Source organism: Leuciscus leuciscus (assembly GCF_965113295.1).
Source record: "Leuciscus leuciscus genome assembly, chromosome: 1".
NCBI classification, from domain to species: Eukaryota; Metazoa; Chordata; class Actinopteri; order Cypriniformes; family Leuciscidae; genus Leuciscus; species Leuciscus leuciscus.
Window position 1 is genome coordinate 72,288,738 of NC_138725.1, and position 10,504 is coordinate 72,299,241.

Genomic DNA, 10,504 nt, shown 5'->3' on the forward strand with positions numbered 1-10,504 from the left:
ATATTTTAAAAATGTGTGAAACAGATGTGTTTGACTGCAGACTGCAACATCCTTTTTCGACAATCGTAGCCGGTCCAAGTGGTTCTGGGAAGACTTTTTTTGTGAAGAATCTAATGTATAATTCAGAGAAAATGTCCTCTGTCAAGTTTGACAATTTTGTCTATGTGTATACATCCTGGCAGCCAATGTATGATGAAATGTTACATGCTTTTGATATTAAATTCATTGAAGGTATACCAAAGAAATTGGATGACGAATCATTATTTCCTCCTGGCAAAACATCTATACTCATCATGGATGATGTTATGAGTCAAGCTGCTTCTAACGCTGAAGTCGAGAAGATTTTTACACAATACATACATCACATGAAGATTAGCTGTTTGCTATTAATACAGAATCTGTTTTTCCAGGGTAAATCTACCAGAACAATCGGGTTAAATACAAATTATTTAATTATATTTAAAAATCCTCGAGATAAACAACAAATAGGCGTTTTAGGTCGTCAAATGTTTCCGGGTAATACACAATTTTTTATCGAAGCGTATCAAGATGCAACCGAACGGCCTTACAGCTATTTTTTGATCGATTATAAACCACAGACACCAGAAAAATACCGACTCAGAACGGATTTACTGTCAGACTACCCGGTGGTGTACGTCCCGAGGTGAAAATGAGCACAAGGCTTTCCAGAAATCTCTATCTCTTAAAGTTATTATACAAGAGCTCACCCAAGCAGAGACGTGTTATTCTGCATTCAGCCCCCGATGAGCTAATATTAGCTCTATGTGAACTGGCTCTCAATATTCTGCATGGCAAGGTCCCTCTAACTGCGAAACAGCACGGGGCTTTAAAAAGAAGGAAAAACGAGATAAAGTACGTTGCAAATAAAAATATTAATATCACCAGGAAGAGACGTATGATTAATCAAAAGGGCGGTTTTCTGCTTCCCCTACTCAGCGTAGCACTTCCCTTTATAACTAGCCTCATAACTAGAAACTGAATCTGAAGAGAAAAATGCAACACACCGAGAAATTGTATCTAGTGCCAAAACAACAGTTGGATAGACTAAGAACTGCACCGGTTCGTGAGAATATTCATGCGTTTGTGGAGAATGATTTGGATTCATCTATTAGAGATATACTACAGAGGCATGATTTGAACACTTACGAAAAATCCAAGCTCTACACTAATGTTTTACAACGATTCTTAAATGTGGTAAAACACGGTGATATGGAAAGTAACAGTCTAACTCTTACATTACCGGAGCATGCGACACCTAGCCCCTCCCACACCCCCGAGGTTAGTATTGATGACGCCAGTGATGACCCAATCTTCTCAGAAGTTTTAAACAACGTTCCTCAGAGAAGCTTGAAAAATGTAAAATATATTATGGATAAAATGTCCAAAGCCAAACACTTGTCTTCATGGACTGTTGATGGAGAATTTGTCTATAAAGGGGGAATCATTCCCGGATCCCATATATTTGATCTGGTAAAGAGCGTAACGTCATCACAGATGTTGCATGACAATCGACGCCCTACAGGATGGTATGAGTTTCTGGATGCATTTGTAACATTAAATATTCCTCATTCGACTGTAACCAATCATAATGTAAGACGGATGCTTGAATCACTTAAAAGGAAAACACACGTGGATGACTTTGGTACTACAGCTAGTAAGTCTTTGAAAAAACGTCACACACACACACACCCACGCGCCTCTGATGAAAACCTATTTAACATCCCAAGCGTAGATACAGAACAATGGATGAATTTTTAACAACTATATGTAATGGTTGTTATGTTTGTTTTTTTACAAAATATTATCATGTGTGAGATTTTCATTATGTGTATTTGTGTTTTAGTTTTTAATCTATCCATGTTATTGCACAACATATTGTATATAACGTCCATGTATGTTGTGTTATTGTTTTGATGTCAAATAAAAGAAAAAACAAAATTATCCACCTGATTACGAGTCATTTATTCATTACATATTCTTTATTTATTCGTTACAGAGGAATTAATAAGACTGGAACATTTTACCAGACTGTACACACTGGATACATTTTAATCTTTTACTATCACAGACTATGGGTTTTATTTTTTTCACAAAAAGAGACACCATAACATCATTTCTTAATAGATTATCGTTATGGTAAAATTTCATTATATCTTCATACTTAACACCTCGTGAAATATGATACAGAAAAAAGACACAATGCTCCCCGCAGGTGACAGATGTAAAATCTTGGACTTGTCTGGTAGAATGATGAACTTGGGTAGAATTGTTTTTTAGAAAGTAGAGAATAGATGGAGGGAAAAAATCTGAATCCGGAGGATTCCCGAAACTGTCAAAAAAACATCCGACCCCGTTTCGACCTATGTACACTGCTAACCAATGGCGGCCTGGTTCGTCCGATCGATCCGTATTACAAATTAATAGAGCTGGAAGATCTATCAACGGTTCTTTGGGGAGATGATCGCTAGCGTATACTCCTAAAAAATTAACATTACATGTAATGTTGTCCATAATTCCAGTTAGCTCCACAGTGTTCATTTCAAGTCGTTTAGTAGTGTTCTGCCAACACCTGTCTCCTATTTGATATTTCAAGAAGAGAATCATACGTAGCGTAAATCAAAATGTTTACTGTGTTTTGTAGAGGCTCTCTAAAACGCGCTTCTAACCTAATATTTCCTGATCTAATCAGCGACACATGCTGCGAGCAGTCTTCATCTGGAGAAAGGTTATAGGCAAACAACGTGTAGCCGTTGAGAAAATCCTCCCTATCTATGGCCAGTGACTGATTCTTCAAATGCCTCCCCGTGGCGGTAACCAGTTGATAATACTCTCTCACGGCATTTCCTAAATTAAACTCGGGTTGAAAGGGGCGTGTCCCAATATGAAGCCCGTCTGAGGTGAGATTTAAATATTCAAGATTAAAATGTTTGAACGCAAATGGGTTTTTTTCGAAGGAGCCAGTAAAAGCATCGTTATCCGTCATTGCTATAACGATGGATTTTGGTAAAGTGCCTAGGAAGAGGTTTTCATGATTTGAGACGCGAGATCCAGCGGGAATACTAAAATTCTTGACACAGACTCTATCGAAACCATACTTGGCTGTGGCCGACAGTAAAGCTTGAGCATGACCCAAACGCACCGAAGGGGAGACAGACACTCTTTTGATGAAGAGAGAAGCGGAGATTATTTTTAGTTTATAATCGATCGCGTCCCCGCGCATAAGGCAGAAGGTGTCTTTCGCTCTAGTTAAACGAATACGAATATCTACACCGTTCAAAAGTAATTTCGGCTGAAAAAATATATCGCTGTGTATAGGGGCTAATAACTCCACAACATTGCTCCCATCTGTAAACGCAGCCCTTTTTGTTAAACCTGCATTTGCACCTGCCGGGTCTGTGGCATCCATATGGCCAGCGGTATCTTTGTAAAACAGTCCAGCTGAAAAGTTATTCTCTAGGGTATCTTTTCCATAATTAATAAGCATTTCAATCAAACACCTGTACGGATACGTGTTGGAGGATTGTGACACTAGTCGTTCTCCTAGCGAGACATCCACCTGCGAGAAAATCGTAGCCCCGGGGTAGTTTATGAGCGAAACGGGAGCGCCTGGCGGTAGGTCATCTCCGCTTGGCAGAGTTATTTTAACCCGAGTGTATAGCAATGTGTTATTCAGATCTGTGTAATCTTCACCAGTCCCCGCGATGTAAAATTCAATCGGAGAAGAATCATTAATCGCTGACACTGGAGGGATCTCCACATAAGTGTTTTTCTCAATAGCTGTTTGAGTTAAAGGCAGGGTAAAAATATCCAATTCTGATTTGATACATTCGTCTGACATGGCATGAATCAACGACATGGTTTAGAAGATAGTGTTGGTTCGTCTTTTCAAACTTGTAGATCTTTTCACACGCTTCGTGCGGCTTCTTGCTCTGCTTTTTACAACTGGGCGTTTCTTAGTGACGCGTCTAGTCTTCTTTATACCGTGACCACGCCCCCTCCTCATACGGGTCCCCGGTGGCCTTAAGCCTCTACGCATGACCATAAGACCGTGACCCCTCTGTCCCTGATCACTGTTATCATTATTAAATGACTTTGACAAGGCACTGGTAACTACATCACTTACTATATTTTTTGCCGCAGCTTTTATGTGCGGCTTTGCTATACTGAAACCCCTTCTTAGAAACGGTATCGCCATACGATATAATCCACGAAATAGACCCCCGATCCCTGATGCAAAGCCGGCCCCATACATTACACCGCTTCCGGCATAGCCCGGCATCCCATGTCCTGTTTGCGCCTGATAATATGAAATATAACGCTGGGGGTCCTCCTGGTACGGATTGAGATAAGCCATTTTTAAAACAAATGTTTTCTCACTGGTCTAAAGTGCAGCTTCGTCACAACTTTCCCGTAGGTGAATCGTACGTCTTTATTCTGATCGTCTTTAATCTCGATGCCGATATCTGATATGTTGTTTTTATTAAGACGGACGTAATGAGACTTGTCGTACCTGACACTCACTGCTTTGTTAGTGATCGGTTCAATATGTATCGTCTCTAATAATGGAACATACGCGTCACCGACTGCTTGATATTCTATTATATCTATGTATACAAATAGAGTGTAAAATCCTCCAGTAATATCAGCCTGATGTGGTGCGTATGTGCGCACGTCTTCGTGTTCATCCGAACTGTTTACATTTTCTATAGGAACACCGGTTTTTAATCCTAGAATAACGGCTAGCTTTCCATAAAACGTTAGTGATGCTCTCTGAGCTGCTTTCAGAAATATCTTATTCTTTATATTATCGTAGCCGAGCTGAACCCGTGATGGAAGAGTTGCGTTTATCTCTTTGAGTAATACTGAAATATCCTCAAAATAGCCGTATTTTATATTATTATGATTCGTAGATATTTTTAAGGCTTTCCGGAAAGTTTGAATATTAAGATCCCCCCGGAGTTTGGTACGTTCATCGTCATTCAAGCATTGTTCACATTCAATAATAAAACCAGCGTCTTCCTCGTTGAAAGTATGCCAAGTTTTTGGATAGTGAAACTCAACCAGAGCCACTTCCCATATTCCTTTTAAATGTATTGCCTTTGCCAATCTGGTTCTGTAATTAGATATGGTATTCTGTGGGTAAACATGGCCGGATGCATTGTACGGGAGTGTGACGTAGAATCCGTCCTCCTCAGACATCTCAGATGTTTTTTGGTTGAATGAGAACGTGAGCGACTCTCCCTAGGGTTTTAAGGGAGATTGTAGATCCATCACCTGCTTTTCATGAACCCAACTATTGAATTTTGATGGCCATCCAAACCATTTCACCAGAACGTACATGGTTTTTCCGCGTCGCTTTTTATCGAGAATTTTTTCGACTTTAAACGATTTATCATTACTCACAATAATTTTTTGGAGTTCTTTTTCGTAAAAAAAACCCTGTATTATCTCTCCATCATAGTCCTGTATCCTGTATACGACTGGATTTCGGGGTATACACGCACTTATAGTAAAGTATTCTTCGGTATAGTTCTGCTCATAGCCTTTGGTAAATATATTCCGGACTTTAGATATTCTGACCACGTCCCCCACTGAGAATTTAAAGACGGGGGTCTCTTTACGTATTTTCCCGTATAAATTGTTGAATACCACGGATTCATTTTCTTTATTTACATCCAACGGTCGCATTTTTATGGACTTGTGATAACTGGAGTTATACCCCTCTGTCAAATCTTGCAAAATATCACAGTAGCGTCTGGAATTTATCGATGTAAGATACCTCCACATTCGTCCTTTTAAAGTTTTATTAAACCTTTCGACCACACTCGCTTTTAATTCAGAAGCTGTTGAAAAATTTGTTATATTATATTTTTTCATCATCTGTTGAAAAGACTTGTTGAAAAACTCTGTGCCCTTATCTGTCTGCAACTTGATAGGTATTCGTCCCTCTCTCAAAACTGACAAAAAAGCTTTAGTTACTTCGGACGCTGATTTATTTCGCAACACCCTTGTCCAGGCATATTTTGAGAAAATATCAATAATAGTTAAAATAAAATTGATATTGTCGTTCTCTTTTGCGTAGGCTGACATATCTACTAAATCGGCCTGAAACTGCTGGTCTTTCCCATAGACAACCACACGATTCCGCTTATAATTTATTGGTGCGGTTCGATGGAGCGTGTATGTGTCTTGGCTGGATAGCCAATCACTCACATCTTTATCGGATAATCTTACACCGTGTTGTTCTAATACAGCTTGTTTTAATCTGTCTCTACCTCCGAGAGCACCCGAATTGCTGGGGTCGTAGTATATCTTTTTCATTAATTCTGCCATGTTAACGCTATGAGATTTCAGTCATAATGAATCGAGTTACAAATTTGTTCAGTATTTTATTTTATTTCACAATATAAAGTCACAAGCATTTTCAAACAAAAGATATTTTTATTTCACCATATAAAAGTTACACAAGCATTTTTTATTTCACCCAATAAAAGTTACACAAGCATTTTTTTTATTAGAATGTAAGAAGTAGAAGGTTACAAACATCTATAATGTGAATTATATCACACAAAACAAGAAATAAAATTTCACACATATTTCAAAATTCTTCTCCAAAATGTAATCGACTAAAAAATCTAAAATATTACATACATCTGGATGTTCATTACTTAACAAACTACAGACATCAGTCACATATGTACAAATACACAATATATCTCCTATTCTAAGAGAGTCGTGGCACTCAGGCATCAGCTCGAGAATGTTTTTGATAACCGCAGAAGGTGTGTTTTCACTGGTAACAGACATTTTTACCATATGATTCCATTCATCCGATAACCCCCTCACGGCATTCATTAAATCCATTAGTCGTTTTTCATCCCGAGTTATGCTGGTGTTTGTAGCCCAATTATTCTGGATAATCTTGTGGAGTAGGTTAGATATTCCATATTTAACACGTGATTTAAAGAAATATTTTGTAATCCAAGAGGTAGAGCAGAAGTTTCCCATTTTCAAACCTGTGTGATCTCCGGATCTTCAGCCACGGCTCGTTTCCATTTATCCACAGCCGTGTATATTATTTCCTCGCAAGATTCATCGATCAGCTTGTCCCGAATTGAAGATAATTGTTCCACGATGTACATTTCATCTCTGAGACCGTATAAAATTGCCTCAACAGCTCCTTGGATCCTCTGGAGATGGGGGCTGCCTCCGTACTGACTCAAGGCCTGCGCTAATATGTTTTTCAACTCCGGTGTGAGAAGCTTCAGACTGATTTCTTCAAAGCATCCGTAAAAATAATATGCAGAAGGTTCAAACAAACAAGTATGTCTAGTCTGCGATGGGTGATCCACCGTGCAGCCTGAGCAATTCTTCTTCATTTGTTGGTCTATCAAAAATTCCAGAATGACAGCCAAAATAGCTTTGATAATCCTGTGACCTGTGTCCCCGAGACATCCGTCCGTCTCATCGCTGGTTGTGTCAGGGGTCTCAGCGTTAGCGGCAGGTGTTGAAACTCCATAGTTTCTGAGGAACGCCAGATTGTGATAGCCAAGTTGTGTGCAAAAATTATTTATCCATTCGATGTTTTTCTGAGGTAATCCATTTGTGATAGTCGGTAATCCATTTTTTGTAAATCCATCAGTAGCTCCAAGCAGTTGAGATGAGGTAGAAGGAGAACCGGTATCCTGAGACATGATGCGTGTGAATGAGTCAGACTCCGGAGAGAGGGCCCTTTAAATGTCTGTACACACTTGGGGGCGTGACGTGAATTCCACGTCTGGTGGGAGTCGCCCACTCAGGGTGGAAAAGTTTGACTTTAATGTTGTTATAGCGTTCATACGCGCTGGTCCATTGGAAAAGCTGATTGATCTTGGAAAAAATATCTTCCACAACCGCTAGATCCTTCCATTGAAACATGAATTTCAGATCATACAATTTTAGATGTTCCTCCTCGGACACCGGCCAAGAGCATTCTGGTAAATTCTTACCAAAATCACTGCACAGGATATAGATATAATCTTCAGGATGTTTGTTGATTTGATCCGCGAGGATTCGGTACCTTGTCCCCAAAGTCATTGCTGTCCATTCGGCAATGAAAAGTGGCATATCCCCGCCGTCTTTCAAATCTGGCCATACTTTTGTATAGAATAAACCCCACTCTCTCTCCGAAAAAACTAAATCCGGGTCCTCCGTTGTATTCGTTGTGAATCGTTCATCGTCATCCACGTTAACTAATCTAACCTCCATGTTGATTTTGTCATAAACATACGTACACGCACGTCCTCCAGATAAACGGAAGGCATATTTCACAGAATCTGACGGTTCGTGAAGAAATCGCGTTAAGCATGGCCCATGCGTTTCTCGTTTTTTTCGTGGAGCTAAAGTCAAATCCTCCATAGCCTCAGTAATCCTTCTCTCGGGAGTTTTGGGTTCTGACGCCATAGCCATTTTACTTTATCTGATTTGTAAAAAACCACAAGTAGTATTTCACTTGAAGTTTCCGCTGCTTTTTAAACTCTTAACTGTGATGGTGTGGTAGGGGGGTTCCTATGAGTGATGTCATTTCTATCATCCAATGACATCTGAGAGGTGTGTCTTAATTTTACACAACCTATGAGCTTTGAGAGGGGCGTGTTAGGGGGTGTGGTCTCTCCGGGCCGTTGCATCGGTTTTCTTTGGTCATTTAAGTCTGGCTACTGAGCTGACCGGACGTGTTTTCTATTTGGGAGCTTGAAGGGGGGTGTGGGAATTTCCCACGGTGACATCTGTTGGGGCGGGGCTAGGGGCGGGGTTTGTGTGTGTCTCTCTGTAGGCCTCAGACTGCTTTATTTCTGTCTGACCTGTGGACTGAATGGACGCTCTACACTTTGCTCCACTACAACGAACCACTTATATATCTTTAAACTCCGAGTCTTTAACAACTGGGTATGTAAAAACGTAACACTTTTTAAACTAGTTTGTGTTTTATGTAAAAGTTTTACAAATACTGTCTGAAAGTTAAATGCTTACAAATCAATCTTTTCTGTAAATTAAAAAACTCTTAACTTGTTTTAATGTTTTAACATCTTTAAATAACACTAACTCATTTTTTAATATCTCTTTTAGAGAAAAATGCAATTTTAACTTATTTCATTGATGTTTTGAAAGTGATGAATGTACATCTGTCTTCTTTAATAAAAACACTGATCTCACACTCTGGCTATGTCTTTATTGTACATTTTTTAAAAAGTTTTAATTTACACTGTTTAGAACTACTGAGCGTGCGAAATTTTCCCACGCTTCAAATGTTCAACCCCTAAGGAGGCGTGACACAAATCCGATTTTCCCACGGTGTACTGTACAGCCCATAAGTGGGAGGAGCTAGCGTGGGAAATTCCCACGGTGTACTGTACAGCCCATAAGTGGGAGGAGCTAGCGTGGGAAATTCCCACGGTCAAAGGGGGCGGGGCTTTGAGGGCCATAAAGCAATAAAACTGTCAGTTTTTTAGATGGAAGGTGCCCTCTATTCTCTCTTGCATTTCTCTCTGGTTCTGAGAAGATCGCGACGCATCGTCAACTTAAATCTTTGCAGTCGACACAGAAAACACTTGTTTATTAATAAACAATTCAAATGTTTCCTTGCTATATTTGACATATTAATAATCATTACTTTTGCTGGTTCTTTGTGACAGCTTTTAGATGCTTTATTGGCAGCCCCACCCACATGTTGAACGAGTCACAAACATCAGCACCGAAAACATGATTTTTTTCAAATCTAAAATCAAAAATCGTGATACGAACCGAATCGTAGGTTTGGTCTATCGTTACAGCCATAGTAAGATGAGAAAGCAAGAGTTTATGGTTTAAAAAACAAACAAAAAAACAAAAAACAATGGCTATCTGAACATCTTTGCCAAGCGCAAACCAGTACAGAAGTATAGGCTAATCAATAAATTGTCGGGGAGGGTCATGCCTTTTTTCACAAACATTTTGGAGGGTCATAGAAAAATGTATTGCTGGCGAAGGGAGGGTCATGTCTTTTTTGACAACAGATCTCAAAACTCCTCCGGTGGCCCCTTCAATAAAAAACGAACAGTCCCTAAGTAAAAAACTTAACAGCAATAAATATGTTTAACATTATCATGTAAATAAAATGAAAACAAATCAGACAATAAAATGAGATACATTTTATTTAGCCGAGCGAGAAGCGCATGCGTGAACAGCGTGTTTTTTTATTTAAAGGGATAATTCACCCAAAAATGACAATTACCCCATGATTTACTCACCCTCAAGCCATCCTAGGTGTATATGACAATCTTCTTTCAGACGAATACAATCTGAGTTGTATATTCCCCCATGCCATCTCCAGCTTAAACAGCTAAAACAGCAATTAACACCTGCTGTATAACTCATTCAGTACTTGAGAGAGAAGCAAGAGTTTTTTTTTGTGTAAATACATATACAAATTTTATTTATAGAGCTGTACACACAATGCACAAATCTG